The sequence below is a fragment of the Typopeltis vanoorti genome, chromosome 2 (assembly GCF_054136105.1).
Source record: "Typopeltis vanoorti isolate ZY-2024b chromosome 2, IOZ_Tvanoo_1.0, whole genome shotgun sequence".
Classification (NCBI taxonomy): domain Eukaryota; kingdom Metazoa; phylum Arthropoda; class Arachnida; order Uropygi; family Thelyphonidae; genus Typopeltis; species Typopeltis vanoorti.
Window position 1 is genome coordinate 168,198,314 of NC_143550.1, and position 19,518 is coordinate 168,217,831.

Here is a 19,518-nt window from a genome sequence, read left to right on the forward strand (position 1 = left end):
CTGTTGTAAAATCTATACATTAATGATGTTGGGAAGGACTTGACACAAATGTCCAATTGTTTGCGGAAAATGCAAAGATGCTACCGATATACAGTGCTTAGAGAATGATTGAATAAGGTAGAACGGGGGGGGGGGGATTGATGAGCTATTCAATTGAAGGCTATCAATTGAATGTTACCAAGTGTGAAGTTATGCACTTTAGTGTGATGAGATTTCCAACGACATAACTATATTGGTGGTATTATGATTAGCGTAAATGACGAGGCTATAGATTTTGGAGAGTTATGGCGGATAGAAGGTTAAAGTTCAAAGGTCACAGAACGAATATCGCAAATACAGCTTAGAATATAATTGCAATACTGAAATGAATATTGACGTGTAGGGATAAGGAAGTTATTTTGCCTCTTTCCAGGGCCTTGATACGACCGTATTCGGAGACTAGTACGAGCATATTTGATGTCCTGAGTGAGTTCGGAAGGCATTAAAGAAATTGTGGAAAGAAGAGTTATGATGATTGTATCAAAATTATGGAATGTGGCTTATGAGGACAGATTGAGGGTATGTGGATAATAATAATAATTTAATATTTGTTGCTATTTACTACCTAAAGAACCCATTTTAAATGATGTCACCTTATCCTGATTTCACCATATGGAATTCGTATCTTCACTTATCTTCCCCTGTGGTACATTTTTAAATCTTTTCCACTTCTTCCCAAAAGTGTTACATTATTTAAGGATGATCCCATGTGTGTTTAAAATATACTGAGGTTGATATGTTACTTTTTCAGGAAATGCACAGATCCAAAGACTGAATAAGGATGGAAATCTTCGAGTTGGTTTTCGTTTGTTGCAAGGCTTGTGTGGACATTTCCGAATCTGCATTCTACTATCAACCCTCTTGCTGCTGCTGCTGCTGCTGTAACAACAAAAAAGATCCAAAGAAGAATCTTCATTCAATCCCTTCGGCACAGGCAAGTTCCACTTCCATTCGCGATGAAACTGTTTTAAATATGCTCACTGATAATCTTATTTCACTGAACATTGACGAAGAGAACCATCTCCAAAATAACTGTACCGCACCTTTGACAACGACGCGTACAAGTGAACCATACGACAAAATGAATTCAAGGGTAGACTTTGAAAATGAACAGGATATTCCGCCTCCCTCATATAGTGAAAGTCAACTGCTAAACAGCGATTACAAGACTTGTATGTGAATAGATGAGCAATAAAAAAAACTTCTCATGTTTTGTTAAATTTTATTCTGATATCTAATCCTGGTCAAATTAAAACTTGATCGACAATCTTTGAGAAATTAGTATGGTATTTTATCTCAGCTAACTTCATCACATACCGTTGTTTAATAATATATACGATCTCCAGCTTTTAGTGTACAGAACTAATTTTTTTCCATTGTAAATTTATAGTATATGACAAATACTTAAATTTCCTCTGTAGCCCTGACACGATGTTCTTTGGTTGACATTGCATGGGTCCGAATCCCGTCTAGCAATATGATGAATCTTTGCAGGAGTTCTTTAAATAAAGAGGAGTCAGTCGATCTCATGCGTCAGAAGATTTTTATTTTCTCTTTTTCTTTTAATGCTAACAGTCAACCAACTGGCTGTGAGCATTCTTGTTTGTGAATGTGTTTGCGTGTGGAAACGACCTTCATCGCCCGGTGTGAGGAGGTCCGCTAATTGGAGGCCTCGATTCAACGATTGGTCTGTAGAGTAAGGTTTTCAGACTGTGTAAAATAAAATCAAAAATACCAAAAAAATCTTATCTGGTCCGTGGTGCTAATGTACTGTACTGTACGTTTAGATCCCTTCTTATGTAGGAAATAGAGAGAGAATACAAGCATTTCACAGATATCCAGACTTTACAGACAGAATTAACTATCCTATCGTAGTTAAATAATTAGGTTTCGATAAAGCCAAGTCACTTGAATTTGCATAAGACTAACATTTTGAGAGAAGCTGAGATAATAAATAATTTAAATTGCGCGCATGTTTTCGATAATTTTTAGGGTTGTTTGTGCTATCGTAAAGTATCATAATGCGGTACTGTTTTTCAAACGATTAAGTATAAAACAAACCTAAACATTCTTTGCCAAGCCATTCTGAGAGTGAGTGAGATAGAGAGCACTTCAAAATGCATCCTGATCGTGGATGTGCAGCATTCTATTCATTTTTCTTTTGACATTATCATTTACGATATCGTATCGTTCCAGATTCTTGGGATCCTAATGAGAAAGAGTCCACCTGTTTGAAAAGAATAAAATAAATAAAGATAGGAGTAAAGCATTTATATATTCTTAAGCTTTTATGTTGGCATTAGAAATAATTATAAAATAATTTTATCAAAATGGTTATTTTGCATCTTTACGGTCTGCCACATATTTGCATATCATCGAAAGAGTATTTTTGGCTATAAAATAATTTGTTTGTTTAATTCTTCTTTTCAATCAGTCGGAACAGCATTCATGCTATAAGGTTTAAGGGACCTCTTTGATCACGACTCTGATTTCCTCTCTCTCTCTCTCTCTCTCTCTCTCTCTCTCTCTCTCTCTCTCTCTCTCTCTCTCTCTCTCTCTCTCTCATGCACGCACGCATTCTTCCATACATTATTCAATAGATTTTTTCGCCTTCACGTACTGTCGCTGTAAGATCAGTCACACCATAGGTGGAAAATTCCATTTTAATTTAGAAGTATTTTTAAGCTTAAGGACTAAAATAAGATTACTTTTTTTTTTTTTGAAAAAGAAGTAAACAGTATTTTGATTTGACATTCTTTTAGCATTATGGTACTTTGATACAGTTAAGTCAATATAGCGAATTGGAATATAACTTCTTAAATTTCCTTACTGTTAAGTTAAAGGAATTCTTTGTCTAACTCATCTCCATCAAAGATAAGATCGTATTGGTAAAACATCCCTTTAACTTGTCTTGCTCATTTTGTGCTACATATTATTATTATTATTATTGTTACAGTTATTAATATATTAATATTAAAATTAATGAAAAATAACTAAAAAAATAAAAATATATAACGAATTCCTCTCAAACACCAATACAAGGACACAAACACGCCCTATTCACACCCACCTTCTTCAAAAAGGATGAATGAAATCTACATCAGGCTCGCGATGGGTTCTGAAACAAAACCACGAAACCAGCGCCACCTATTATCTTCCTCAGATATATACTGTATACGCTGTATACTAACAAACCTTGATGTTGATATTGAATTATTATTACTATCATTATTATTAAGTTACATGTTGTAAAATACTTTATTAAATTATATAATATATAAAAATTACTAATAAAATCCTCACCGTCTGCGTAGCTAAATAATAGCAGCAGTAGAAAACGACACCTGTAGTACCTGTCAGACCGCATGTTTTCGCTTCAGACAACCATAACGATTTAATACTAACAGCCTGGATTTTGTGTTTAGTATGCTGAAGCGAAAGTAAAGCATCGTATCTTGTACGATCGTGAATGCAAGTTTTTTTTTTTTTTTGGCTAGATTGGTGAAGCAAAAATGCTTTTCTTATTCCCCATTATCTGTAAAGAAAATGTATGGATAGGGTAATCAGAGCTTATAGCCCTATATTAGTTCACTTGGCAGGAGGGTAACGGCAATAGCCGAGTCTCAGTTAAAACTTCATTGGCTACAGCAGTGCCATCCATTACTCTGCCTGGGTACCCATTTTTAGTCGCCTCGTACGACATGCATGAGCTATATTGGGGCTATTCTTATTCCGGTCACCACACGGGGTGTAGACAAAAGTTCTTAAAAGAACTGGGCGATGGACTGAGTCCTTGACTCTTTATCCCGTCATCTGAATGAAGAAAATCTGTGTGGATGGGGTGTTATTGAACTAAAAAGCTTTAGTTGGGTAACGGCAATAAGCCGAGCCTCAGTTAAAACTTCATTGGCTAGCATTGCCATTTATTACCCTGGCAGTCCTAAAAAGGACTGTTCGTAGAGAAAAGTCCTTATAAGGACTGGCTTAAAGGGGCGAAGCAAGAATGCTTTTCATCTTCTCCGTTATCTGTAGATGACAGTGTAGGAATAAGGTGTTATTAAGCAATTAAAGCTCTGATCATGGCAGGAGAGAAACAGCAATAGCCGAGCCTCAGTTAAAACTTCATTAGCTACAGCATTGCTATCCATTACCCTCCAAGGGTATTGGAATGAATCAAGCTCCGGTTCGTAGAGAAAAGTCCTTATAAGGACTGGCTTAAAGGGGCGAAGCAAGAATGCTTTTCATATGCCCCGTTATCTGTAGCGGACAGTGTAGGGATAAGGTTATTGAGCTATTATTAAAGCTCTGATCATGGCAGGAGGGTAACAGCAATAGCCGAGCCTCAGTTAGAGCTTCATTAGCTACAGCATTGCCATTCATTACCCTCCAAGGGGTATTGGATTGAATGAAACAATCCCATCGTAGAGAAAAGTCCTTATCCTTATAAGGACTGGCTTAAAGGGGCGAAGCAAAAATGCTTTTCATATTCCCCGTTATCTGTAGAGGACAGTGTAGGGATAAGGTGTTATTGAGCTATTAAAGCTCTGATCATGGCAGGAGGGTAACAGCAATAGCCGAACCTCAGTTAGAGCTTCATTAGCTACAGCATTGCCATTCATTGCCCTCCAAGGGGTATTGGATTGAATGAAACAATCCCATCGTAGAGAAAAGTGTATTTCTTTTGTTTATAAATTGTAAAATTATATATTTAATTTTTTGGTGGCTAAAATATAAAATTATAAAAATAAATTGAAAATAAAGAATAATAAATATAATATGAATTATTATTAATACTTTAATACTTGTTCATTTTTATTATTTAAAAGTTTCATTAAATATTTAGAAGATTGAAAAGTAAAGAGATACTCAATGGCACTTATTTTGATATTGTGACGGAGTCGACGGAAGTTATTTTCAGTGTGAGAGGGTTTGTCTCCCGGAGACTCGAATTTTTCGTCCCAGAGAACGCGTGCGCGTAAATTAGGACAGGACTCACTATTACCTTTCATTTCATTCTAGCGTTGATTCGTTAAACATTAATTCCAAAGAAAATTCGCATTGCATGTCGAACATCAAAGCAAGCAGAAAAATATTTCGTTGGTTATACATGGATGACCTCAAGCTATACGGAAAATCATCTACAGAAATTGAGTCACTGCTCAATACAATTGGAATCTTCGGTGAAGATATTTGTATGGAATATGGACTTCAGAAACTCGCAGCTCTCTCCATAGCTCGAGGTGAAATAACAGGCAGCCAAGGAATCTCATTTGCAGATAGAAAGGCAATTAAAAACTTGTCACAGCACGAGTCCTATAAACACACCGGAATTCTTGTGGCAGATGACATTTTGAATTTAGAAGTCAAAAAGAAAAAAATGTCTGAATATCTGAAAAAAAAAAACTAAAGAAAATGAAGTGAACGAGAACATTTCATTTTCCTTCTTAATAACTCAAGCCAATTCATAAATAGTTAGGAGGAGCATATTGCATATACAAACATATATAGGTTTCGTCAAACTACAAGGGCTATACTTCAGTATTTACGATCCCCTAACTATTGTTGACTTTTGGGCTGTCTTAGGGTTAGTTATCACCTGGATCTCTTTCCTGAAATAAATAAAATTAAATTAAACTGGTTTTAACATTTCGCTGATGTTCCTTCATTAGAAATAGCGTAATTCTTTGAATTCGTAGCAGTTGTCATCTTAGACGGATTACCATAGTAGAAGGGTGAAATAATAATAATAATTTGGAATTAGATGATTTAGCTTAGCAAGTAGATTTAACTTTGTTAAATCTGTAAGGTACAAATCAAGACACCACATTGAGTCTCATGTTTGGTATTTCTATAGGACTTTTTGTTAGCTGAAACTCTTACTTCATTCAACGTGCAACTTATTATGGGAAAAAAAAAAATAGAAATTTCTTGTTTTCTTGTGTCCCTCAAAATTAATTAATTAAAATACTGCGATCGTAAAACAATTGGAAGGATACGACAATGTCACGTTTCTTTATTTTCTTTATTTATTTTAGTTATTTGGTTTAATGCACTGCATCGGAGTGCGAATCCTATTTGTTTTTATTAAGGTGGAGTGAAACAACAAAAAAAAAATATTAAGCACTAACGTTTATAAACACTTCATAAATAGTAAATGTGTAAATCTAATTATTATGCAAAAAACGAAGTGATTAAGAATACTTTAAAATTGTTAAAATTCACTTGCAGTGTACTATTTACATGAGAGCTGGATATAAACACGTGACGCGAGTGACGTCATAACAACAGCGACAGTTGTTCTGTTTTGCTCAACGACTGAGGAAGATTATTGCTTCATTCGACTTCGAAAAGTTCGCCACGTGTAAGTAGAACTCCAGCGAATTTGAATTGTGAATTTCTGTTATTTTCTAGAACAAAAGAACTTCTTAATTATTTGATTATCTGTAAACCAATAGTTAATTAACTTTCTAATATACTACAATGTTTTACTGATTATCCAATTGCGCTAGTTGTAATACATTTCATATCACGCTGAGTAAAACAGAGCTGACAGATGTCGCTGTAATCTACTTGTTGTTATATGCGCGCGCATCACTGTAATGGCTATTGCTTCGGTGAACTTTATTTTTAGATGCTTCCTGGAACTGTGACATGTGTCAAATGTAACAGATTCCGTTTGACTTGTTAATGGAAAATACGATTAGTTTTACTGTTATTGTATTATTCTAAACTACGAGATACATTTATTTTTATGTATTTATCTTTTTTTTTATACATAATTATAATAATACCAAATCCTAAAATATGTTAATATATTACTCCACTGATAATATATTACTGCACGCTGAGTAAAACAGAGCTGACAGATGTCGCTGTAATCTACTTGTTGTTATATGATGCGCGCGCATCACTGTAATGGCTTTTGCTTTGGTGAACTTTATTTTTAGATGCTTCCTGGAACTGTGACATGTGTCAAATGTAACAGATTCCGTTTGACTTGTTAATGGAAAATACGATTAGTTTTACTGTTATTGTATTATTCTAAACTACGAGATACATTTATTTTTATGTATTTATCTTCTTTTTATACATAATTATAATAATACCAAATCCTAAAATATGTTAATATATTACTGCACTGTAGATAAAAGTGAAACTAGTTGCTCTAACTGTGAACAGATGAGCCCCAGGAGCTGCCACAATCAGAATTAGTCGCTCGAGGCTCTTTAATGCAATTTAGTACTTCATTTCCTCCTGCAAGAATTTTCATAATAATAATAATAATACTGTTGCTTTGTCTGGAAAGTTGGTTATATAACAAGAAAAGGTTCAGCACTTTTCTTTTCCTGAATTCTTTGGTTCGTGTTGTCCCTAAATTTCAATCTTGCTGTTCGCAATCCTAAATTTAGGAAAATTTTCAAAAGATTCAAAGATTGTCTAGTGGAGCTATCCGCTGAAAAAAATAAAGCATCGAAAACCAAAGAACCAGTCCCTGTGCGCTTATACTGAAACAGGAGAGGGAACTTCACCAGTCAGAATAACAACAAATAAAATCTCGTCCTCTCTTAAAAGTGACCCATTAAGTTGCATCTAATTTAATCGACAGCAATCCCTCCGATGGCCATCACGCAGTGTCTAGCGGGAGAAGATTAACAATGCGGGTCACTTTTCAAAATTAGTAAGCAGATAGTCTGCACTCACCTTAAGACTGTGATCATCGATATTTGATTTTATTTTTGTCTACAATTTGTAGATGTATTGGTAACGAGAGCATGGCACACAAGTATTGTACTATTGTTCGTTTCATGCAGTTTTCTACAACCTATCTTTGTGAGAAAAGAATTTTCATCTCTGCTTCAAATAAAAACAAAATACAGAAATCATCTTAGTGTGTGTGTGCCGATCTTCGACTGAAGTTGACCAATATTGAGCCAGATATCCAGCAACTCTGCAAGGGCCGAGAAGCTCAACCATCTCATTAAAAGTAAGTAGTAACATAAGTATATCATATTATTTATTTGTTTAATAAAAAGTAAAGCTTTCTTCAATGATAATACACTTTTAATCATTTACTTCCATTTTAATTAATTATGTTTCGATATGTATTCAAAACATGCTTTTAGATTTATTATATTATAAATGGCATAGTTTTCCCCAGATGTTGGTCATCCACACATAGGTTTTGTAAAAACAATTACATGACGTAGTGGTCCGGAGAATTGTTTTAGGGATTTTACTGGTCCTTGGGCTTAAACAGGTTGAGGGCAAAGCTACATCTAAGACATTACTGTCTTAGATGTATCTTTGCCATTCTTTCTTCCAAAGGGAAATACGCTCACCATTATATTTACTAATTTCTGTTTAAAATGAACATCTCATTTGCGACATTTCCATTTTACTTTAGAAAGGCATTGGTAGATATATGATAGACGAAAGATTTTTTGAGGAATTCTGCGTCTTCTTTGTTTTTAGAATTAACGGAAATGGTTCTGTTTATAGATTCTTGTGAGACAAACCGGGGTGGGTACTTATCCCCACATTTCACATAGTAGAACTATGTCTTACAGCATCACTACGCATACCCAACTCTTTCACACTAGAATGAGTGGTAGATGATCCAAGGATGACAAGGGATAACCGCTTTTTCCTACTCGTGCATTCCCTCGCTGCATCTGTGGGTAATGCATTATCACTGGCAAGCGAATTCTTCTCCACCCCATCCCCGTTGACTTGACCTCTGGGAATCCTTCATAATCTATTTCCTCTTAGAAAGTGGATTGAGATGTTGAGCTGTGATTGAATTCTTTGGATTATCTTCTGTCCTCACACGGGATGTGTTTGATGACACGATCTGTATCCGACCGAGCCATTTGGCCTGCAGCAATTCACCACCCTTTCGAACAGGACAACGGATTGATTTTAAAAAATAAAAATTAAAAAATGCACGCTCAGCGCCTAAGGTCACCCATTAGGGAAGAACACGGTCATGGCTCTTCCGAAGAATGAAATCTCATAATAGAGACTCGCCGTAGATGGGTAATTCCAAAAATGAGCTCAGCATTTACTTTCATCAGCATTGCAAAGACAAATATTCAGTGCCGTTATTTATTGAAATCGCGAAGTCTTTTGACTTCGCGATTTCAATAAATAACGGCACACGGTTCAAAATTAGGAAAAAAACACGGTTCAAAATTAGGAATTTTGAACTTCATGGTCCTAGCAAACATATTCAAATGATTAATTTTTGGAATATCTTCAAACATTCAAATTTAATTCAAAAACATCTTCATTAATATCTTTCTAATCTGTTCAAATATTTATTCAAATTCAATTTAAATCATGATTTTTTATATTTTTAGTTTACAATCTTTCCCAAATTCGTCAGGATCTAAATGCAAATTTAAAATGTTATTATCCTGACTGTTAAAATATTTATATTTAATACTTTATGGTTTCTAATATATAAGATGAAGTATATATTTTTCTTTCATTTGTATAAAGATATAATATGAGATGTTTATATATTAATTAATTTGCTAGTTATTTATTTATTTATTTCTATATGTTGAACCTGTGATTAGGTCGTACGTCTATTTCACTACTACAGTGCTATTAAATAGGAAACTTCTAGTTCAGAAAATCATAATACAGTTTTGTATTATGATTTTTTGAACATATATATATATATATATATTTAAATTACGTGATGAATTTATTTTTATACCTTTATATTACTTTTATATAGTCCCAAACAGGGGCGGCTCGTGCATAGGCACTGCGGAACTGCAGAACCACCAATTTTTCTCGATATATAAATATATTTATTAATTTACTTATATTTGCTTGTAATATTTAATGTTATCATCAACAATCCTATACAATTTTCTTATTTTGTATAAAAAATGATAAAAATCAATCTTGTAGCACTGTGTTTACCGCAGTGTCATATTTCTACACGCGCAAACATATCCACGTCATAGTGAATTGCGAGCTATTAGCATAATGCGGCACTGTCCGTGGCGCAGTTCCACTGTTGTTTATATGCAGTTTGTGCCAGTAGTAGGGTGTTCGTAGTGCTTATCGTGTTCACTCCGTCTGTTTAAGTATTTGAACATTACAATTAAAAACATAACATTTATTATGGTTTTTATTTTAGAATATTATTGGTGTTATGCTAATGGTTTTATTTTAAAGTAATTTTGAATTATACCAAACTATAATTTTATCGATAATAAACAATATTTTTTCATGTTTATTTTTTTTTATTTTTTTTTTTTTTTAATTTACCATAATTTTGATATTTTATCCAAACACGTATCCATTGTACTTATAGTATGTATGTATATTTCGAAAGTTGCAGCACCTACCACGAGCCATGAGCAGCTACTGGTCCCAAGATGTATATTGATATATCGACACATTTTAGATAACTGAGCTACTGTGAAGATAATTATTTGTAAAACTTATTAAAATATAAGAAAGGGAGTGAAGTACCCCTCGTAATAAAATATATGCAAGATAGGGACAAAAAGGCTACCTGAACGTTAGAAGCACTACTTAATGAGTATGAAAAATTTTGACACAAAAAGTTTTAATAAGAATTTTTGAAAAGTTTTTCTTATTATGTTAATTAATATGTAAATGATACTTTCATTTTCTTTGATACCTCACGATGTCAACGTTAAGCCTATTTAATAAAACATAAACAAATATAATAATGAATGCTCTTAAAATACCCGCAAAGGTTATTTAAAGCTTTTTTTAAGTGCGCATATAATTTGGGGTCATTTTCATTCAAATGTTATTTAATAGTGTGGCAAATAGTAAAAAAAAATTGTTGACCATGTATATGTGACATTGGATTACGTAGTTTCATATTATTAGAATGGCGTTTAATAATATATTTGCAAACACGCTGTTGGAATTACTTTGTCGTCAAATATCAAGAAAGGTCTTCAGCAGATCTGATAATTATGTAAATATGCTGATCATAAAAATCTAATTCTGGACGGTCCGGTTTTAAAGATTCTATTAGGCATCAAGTCTCTTAAAAATAATAAGACGTATCAAAAATCTTCTCAAAAATTTGTTAAAGAAAAAAAAGAAAAGAAACAATAATGAAACATCTATTCGTAAATGAGTCTTCAACCCAGGACCGAACTTAGCAGTTAGGCTAACAACCGCTAACCTTTTGTAAGCCTCTCCTTAAAATGGATTCTCAAGCAGTATTTTGTTTTAATGATGTCGTTCACTTCAGCGGACCTTCCCCTATTGCCGTGAAACGTCAAGGAAGCGACAAAGCCGGATGAACTTTCTATTTCCTTCCAGGCTTAGCAGGAAGACCTCATCCAGAATTTTCCTTTTCTCTCTGTCATTGTATTTACGCCACAGAAGCGGAAAAGCAGCGTAGACTTAATTATAAATAAAACCTATGTTTCAGTGATAAATAAATGATCCTGAGACCTACCAGTTGCATAAGGATGCACTCCACTGCTTTTCCTGAATGGTTTTCAAAATGTCTGTTTCGATGTGTGATATTTCAGTTGGTCGATGGCAAAAATGAGTAAGCGAGTCTGCTGATTACGTGGGGAGACAATTGGAGATAAAGCACTTCTTGAATAGACATTGTGAACCTAGCAGATCTCCTAAATCCTACCGACACATGACTGCAAGCGTACCAACGTACAGAATATGAGGCAACATTCAGAAGACAGTACATGGATAAATAAGAAAGAAAATATATGTGTGTATATATATATATATACATGTATATATATATATATATATGATTTACATTTCAGCTGAAAAAATGAGTTTATTTTACCAAACATCTAAAATTAAGCACACAGCAAATATTTTATTACTACACTCTTTAATTGTTTATATAATAAATATATAAATTACACTCGAAGTTTTTTAAATGAAACATGAAACAAGGAGGGTAGAATATATAATTAATTAATAATTATACATTGCCATCCATTATCCATTACCCTCTAAGGGTATTGGATTGATTCACTCAATCCAATACCCTTAGAGGGTAATGGATAATGGATGGCAATGCTTGTAGCCAATGAAGTTCTAACTGAGGCTCGGCTATTGCTGTTACCCTCCTGCCATGATCAGAGCTTTAATAGCTCAATAACACCTTATCCCTACACTGTCCTCTACAGATAACGGGGAAGATGAAAAGCATTCTTGCTTCGCCCCTTTAAGCCAGTCCTTATATAAGGACTATTAAACGAAACATGAATCGACCGTGAGATGCGGTGATTAATAATATCCTTGGAGGGTAATGGATGGCAATGCTGTAGCCAATGAAGTTCTAACTGAGGCTCGGCTATTGCTGTTACCCTCCTGCCATGATCAGAGCTTTATATAGCTCAATAACAGCTTATCCTTACACTATTCTCTACAGATAACGGGAAATATGAAAAGCATTCTTGCTTCGCCCCCTTAAGCCAGTCCTTATATAAGGACTATTAAACGAAACATCGCCAGGTATGAATTTAAGAAAAAAAAAAGATATCTGGCTATGTTGTCGGTTAAGAACCATTGATTAGCAATAGGTTCTGAACGAAACTAATAAAGCTTATGCATGCATTAATTAGGAATCCACATTTTTTGACGATTTTATTCATTGACTTGAACTCTTATTAGCATTCTTTATTGCTGTTGTTCATAATTGTTTAACTTCATGTTTGTAATAATTTATGTTTAAGTTTATTTATATTTTTTACTTCCTCTTGTTTGCTCTACTTAGATGTATTTATCTTTTATCCCAGTTCTTCCCCCCCCCCCGTTTTGTTGTTTAAAAGGGAACCTTCTTGAGGTTTATTTTCATCAGTTGTTATTTTTTCTTTTTCTTTATACTGAGCTACTCACATTAACAATATTCTCTCCGGCTTTTTATAATTATGATTACTGCTTATGAAATGTCTTCACTGCTCGCTTAAGATCTATGCTTTTAAAAACCCTGGGTTGGAATCGTTGATGAAGCGAGTTCCTTTATGAGCTATTCTCAGCTGGCTGAATTATGCGCTCATCATCATCATTTTAGCTAATAAAAATCATAATTACTACTGCAGTTATTGTATTACATTCATAGTTTCAAACATGTAAGTTAAAATCTGATACACTCCAGCTGCATAATTACCAAACTCTCTCTCTCTCTCTCTCTATTCTTTCAACGTCCACCTCTATTTCTAGTCCGTGTAACTTTGTGTAAGACTATTTACGATCTGGAATCTGCTCAGAATGTATTATTGTATTCCTTTTTGTGTTCTCGCCATCTACCGACTCAGTAATCACTTACGTGGGTGGTCTGAAATGTTCTCGGCCTCCACCATAAATGGCAATACTATCGGCAAGCTTTTTTTTTCTAAGTTTGCACATCTTTCATAAGCATCCATGTGAAATTGCAAGTCATTCTATCAAGTAGTTTGTTTCATACAACTGTCTGAATCAAAAGTGTAGTCTGTATCCTCCCTTGAAATGGATAAATTGAGTGTCGTGCGGTTATAAAATTCTTTGTAAAAGGAGGTTTAACGCCAAAAGAAATTCATTCGAAGTTCATAAAAGATTATGGGCACCACACTCTTCTACTTCGTTTTCGACAATTAAGAAATGGACTGCTGAGTTTAAACGTGGCCGTACCAGCCTTGAAGATGATCCACGTGAAGGACTTCCAAGAAGTGTAACAACACCAAAAATCATTGATCTAGTGCACGATATGGTCTTATATGACCAGAGGGGTCAAAAGGCGTGACATTGCTGAGAATATAGGCATTTAAAAAGAACGTGCAGGATATATTTTGCATGAAGAATTGCAAATGAAATTGCTTTGCGCAAGATGGGTGCCACGCTTGCTCACAGCAGATTAAAAATGCACTCGCATGAAAATCTCTGAACAGTGCTTGGAGCGTTTTAACAAGAATAAAACTGATTTTGTGCTTTGATTTATTACTATGGGTGAGACTTGGATTCACCATTACACACCAGAATCCAAACAATCGTCAAAACAGTGGACAGAAGCCGGTTGTTCAGCGCCTAAGAAGACAAAGTCGGTTCCATAAGCAGGAAAGGTCATGGCATCGATTTTTTGGAATGCAAGGCATTTGTTTATTAATTATCTTGAAAAGGGAAAACATTAACAGATTTAAAAAAAAATACTATCTTCTATAAAGGGGTTAGACGTTGATCATCCGACCTGTTTAAATAATTACAAAGTTGCACATGTTCCTTTATAAAGACGCTCTATGAAGAAAGGACTCTTCTCCTGTTCCAATAAACTATGTTTACTACAGTATGCTCAGCAAGTCCATACTGTACACACTCGTAATATAAAAGTTGGGTTCTTCTAGATGAATATACGCAGATCGTCTAGCTTTTCGAAAATACGCTTGGATAATTGAGATGGGGAATATTATCCTCAGGAGAGAACGGAGAATGGTGGAGATTTTTCTAATGGGTGAAAGGCAACAAAAATATTCTGCGGTTTTAAAACTTTCGCTGTGCGTTCAGAAATTCCTTGCTCATAAAGAATATGATTGCGAGGTATGTCTTCTGCATTGTAAGAAGCAGAGACACCATTACTTATAGATGTTTAAGAATTCCTTCTTCAAAGAATGCGTAACACCATTTGATAAAAAAAGGTCGATTTAGCATATTGCAATTCTTTCTGTAGAAGGTCATCAGATGAACATGTGCACGATGTAATAAGCTCTTAATAGTTCCAGCCTTTTGATTAAGAAGGTGGTGAGATTCATCATGTATATAACCCACTGGGACTCTTCTTCCTAAAAATTGGAAACTGTAAGTTTCCATCTGGTTGACGAAGAATTAGATCTAAAAAGGCTATCCGGTTATCTATTTCTTTTTAAAGGTGGATTGGATCATGGGATGAATTAGGGAAGAAACTGTTGTAACGCGGACGAAGAGCCGGTCCAAACTGCAAAACATATCATCTGCATATCTGCATCAAGGTTTATGTGAAGATACGTCATCCAAAGTGTTCCATGGAAAAATTGTCAATGGTAGGAGAAATAGGACTGCCCGAGAATGTATGTAAAAAGAAATAGTTTAACGATATTTGCAGGAAATTCTTCTTGAAGTATTTTTTCAAGTAGTAAATAGTAAATCAATTCAAATAGTAAATAAGGATACAAGATCTAAGCTGATCATAACATTGGCAGTGCCTACACGAAGATCGCAGATTAATTACAAATTATACATCCTGTCAAAAAAAAACACCAGATATCCCGAGAATGTATGTAAAAAGAAATAGTTTAACGATATTTGCAGGAAATTCTTCTTGAAGTAATTCAAATAGTAAATAAGGATACAATATCTAAGCTGATCATAACATTGGCAGTGCCTACATGAAGATCGCAGATTAATTACAAATTATACATCCTGTCAAAAAAAAAACCAGACTTTTCGAAAATAGAAGAAACTAGTGGCGCCACCTATCGTATCTTTTTGTTGTCGAAAGGGGCGCCCTTCATTAGTGTTGTGTCAACTGTTTATGACATTTGTTTCATTAGAAGCCGAGTTATAGTACCAAGAGTGACTGTGTGTTTCACGAACGGTCGGTCGTCACGATATTCATGCTGTACGCGGCGAATTCTCGATATCAATCGCTTCAAAACTTCCAGATTAAACTCACCATTGACCGTTTGGCTAGGCGGAACGAATTCTTTGGGGATAATGCCCTTGGAATCGTAGAAACAAATCAGCATTTTCTTTACTTTTGACTTCTCCAAGCGACTTTTTTTTTTTTTTTTGGATGCCCCTCTTCTGGTGGTCTCCACTCAGCACTCTGGCGCTTTGTTTCGGGCTCATACTCAAAACACACCACGTTTCGTCACCAGTAACGATTGTTTTAAGGAAGTTTCAGTTCTTACGATTTTAATGAGGTCCTTTCAATGTTCAATTCGATACATATTTTGATCGTCGGTCAACTTATGGGGAACAAATCGCGAATTCAATTTACGAAGGCCATTGTTTTTCGACATTGTGCAATGTATTAACGTGAGTTTGTCTCAGTTTATTATTATTATTATTATTATTATTATTATTATTATTATTATTATTATTATTATTATTACTATTATTAAGAAAGACCTCCAGGGAGTCAGAGACTCATCGAGTGATTTTACAGTTATTATTATCCCAACTCATGGTATTCCAATATTGAAACAGATTTTAATCTACATTAATACAATACTGTTTTGAAAGAATTAAAAAATTCAGTGAAACCAAAAGACTGTTTTCTTCAAAGGCTATTGCTTAGAACACACCACGTAAAATTCCTTAAGAGTGAGAATGTGCAGATGATTCTTCTCTTATTTCATTTCTAATGTTCTTCGAAAACTAATGGAAGATGTGAAAGAAAGAAAAATAAACAGAAATAAGTTACTCATTCAGGTGCTTCGTATTGGTTAGAAGTAAAAGTTTATAATGGAATTACGATCAAAATGCCCACTTTGCATTTTTGTTTTTAAATTTCTGAAAACGGTGTTTTTTTCCCCCAGTTTATCTGGGGTTTTTCATCCGAAGAAAAAAATCTCATTTGGTTACAAAAACCTTTTTCTGAATTCTTCTACGGACTGGAGGAAAAATTTACATTTTTTTTCCACTGAAAAGAAGTTGAGGATCTTAACCAACCGGAGAACAAACCCAATTCATAGGCAACAGACGTGTCTTCTAATATGAAAGTTGAATTTGTATCTTGGAAAAATAAAACTAAAGATAAAACAATATAAAACACTTAAATTCGAATTATTTGCATTTATAAAACACTATTTTTGATTCTATAGACCTCTATCTTATTAAAATTTTGAAATTTCTCCTCCAATACCCAAAAATTAATTACATAAGTATAATTGATGAGAACGTTCACTGTTAAAATCCTTTGGACGCGAGTAACAGACTAGGAATTGAGTTATCAGCAAAGTTATGCGTAAAAATGAGTTTATCAGCAAAGTTATGCATAAGAATGAGTTTAGGGAGAGGTCATTGTTGTAAATAAGGAAGAGTATATAAGAAAGCACAAAACCCCTGAGCTACCCACGTATTGCTATAAAATATAAAACAAAAATACAGAGACGAAACTATCTCACGCAGTGTACCCACTAGGAAGAATTTTGGGACCCAATCGCAAGAGGTAGAAGAGAGACAATGAAATGCAGGCTGAATTAGGATAGTGTTGGTATATAAATCACTTCTGAGAGGTTCCTTATTCTCAGATGTTTTAAAACATAAATTAGATTATTATAATGAGGGTCTATCCATATTTTCTCTCCAATTAGATCTATCCATATTTTACACCCTAATATAGAAAAAATGTTGAGGCCTGTGAAAGCTAATCTCAATACTAATAAAAGTCGAACTACGTGCTCCTGCAGCTCTTATGGCAAGTCAACTCCGGTGAAGAAGGTTATATTGCCATAAGCCTTTTAATAAGTCTTGAAAAAATAATGTTTCTGTATTTGGATATTCAATATGAATGGAACTATAATATGCTCAAGTCTAATATCTTACTTATGGAAAGATTAGAGGGTTCAAACTCTACACTCATACTTGAGCACAAATTGTAATTCTAAAATAATATAAATGTACTTTATAAGTTTTACTCACAGAACACTGTGCATCACTGAAGGACTTAAAGTCCTTTTTAGGACTTCCAGGGTAACAAATGGTAATGCTGTAGCCAATGAAGTTTTAACTGAGGCTCGGCTATTGCCGTTACCCAGCCATGACTAGAGCTTTTTAGCTCAATAACACCCCATCCACACAGATTTTCTTCATTCAGATGACGGGATAAAGAGTCACGGACTCGGTCCATCGCCCAGTTCTTATAAGAACTGTGCATCACTGAGGAGAAGAATGGATCAATCGACCGTGAGATGTGGTGATTGATTCATTCAATCCAATACCCCTTGGAGGGTAATGAATGGTAATGCTATAGCCAATGAAGTTCTAACTGAGGCTCGGCTATTGCTGTTACCCTCCTGCCATGATCAGAGCTTTAATTGCTCAATAACACCTTCTCCACACACTGCCCTCTACAGATAACGGGGAAGATGAAAAGCATTCTTGCTTCGCCCCTTTAAGCCAGTCCTTATAAAGACTATAAGGACTGTGCATCACTGGGTATGCAAGTATAAGCAGTGTAATTCCCGGCAATGTTGTTGCCAATGAAATTCTAACTGGCTATTGCTGTTACCCTCCTGCCATGATCACAGCTTTAATAGCTCAATAACACCTTATCCCTACACTGTCCTCTACAGATAACGGCGATGATGAAAAGCATTCTTGCTTCGCCCCTTTAAGCCACTCCTTATAAGGACTGTGCATCACTGGGAAGGCAGTGATTAATTAATACTCTTGGAGAGTAATGGATGGCAATGCTGTAGTCAATGAAGTTCTAACTGAGGCTCGGCTATTACTGTTACCCTCCTGCCATGATCAGAGCTTTAATAGCTCAATAACATCATATCCTTACACTGTCCTCTACAGACAACGGGGAAGATGAAAAGCATTCTTGCTTTGCCCCTTTAAGCCAGTCCTTTTAAGGACTGTGCATCACTCAGGTTGGAGACGGATCGACCGTGAGATGCGGTGATTGATACCCTTGGAAGGTAATGGATGGCAATGCTGTAGCCAATGAAGTCCTAACTGAGGCTCGGCTATTGCTGTCACCCTCCTGCTATGATCAGAACTTTAATAGCTCACTAAAATAAAATAATACCTTATCCCTGCACTGTCCTCTACAGATAACGGAGAAAATGAAAAGCATTTTTGCTTCGCCCCTTTAAGTCAGTCCTTATAAGAACAGTGCATCACTGACAGAATCGACCGTGAGATACGGTGATTAATACCCTTGGAGGGTAATTGATGGCAATGCTGTAGCCAATGAAGTTCTAACGGAGGCTCGGCTATTGCCGTTACCCTCCTGCTATGATCAGCACTTTAATAGCTCAATAACACCTTATTCACACACTGTCCTCTACAGATAACGGGGAAGATGAAAAGCATTCTTGCTTCACCCCTTTAAGTCAGTCCTTATAAGGACTGTGCATCACTGATTCGAGTGTAGTCCGCGCGGTTAGCCTAGTGGCTTTGCGCTTCGCAACCATATGCCTGGGGAAGGAGTGTCCTGGGTTCGATTCCCGTCGTCGACGTGAGGAGCTTAGAGCTTAAGGATCTTCTTCTGCCATAGCCAAGTTAGCCGGTCTTGGGCTTGGACAGCAGGGTTCCCCCCTCCCCCAGTTTATCTGGGGTTTTTCATCCCGCAAACGGACCCCGTGAACACACACGGATCTACAGCCATAAATACTTAATCCCCCATGAGGGGGCTCAACTCGCCCCAATAGGGATGGGGGAGATAAGGGAGGAAACTCCATATGAATAAATAAAAATTCGAGTGCAGAAGCGCTTCCAATTGAAAACCCTTCGCAACCTTAAGTCCATTTT

At 35.3% G+C, this 19,518-nt stretch overlaps 1 long non-coding RNA gene across 4 annotated transcripts in view; it reads left to right on the forward strand.

Moving 5' to 3' along the window:
• Positions 1–19,518, forward strand: part of LOC150109633 (uncharacterized) — a 63,219-nt gene that overhangs the window by 16,754 nt on the left and 26,947 nt on the right. For 2 of the 4 annotated variants that reach the window (XR_016549952.1, XR_016549953.1), the window contains 3 exons: positions 413–558; positions 791–973; positions 6,268–6,400. This is a non-coding gene — a long non-coding RNA (uncharacterized LOC150109633). Of the gene's footprint in view, positions 1–412; positions 559–790; positions 1,564–6,267; positions 6,401–19,518 lie in introns of those variants that run through there. The other 2 variants (XR_016549956.1, XR_016549954.1) reach the window with 2 other exon arrangements.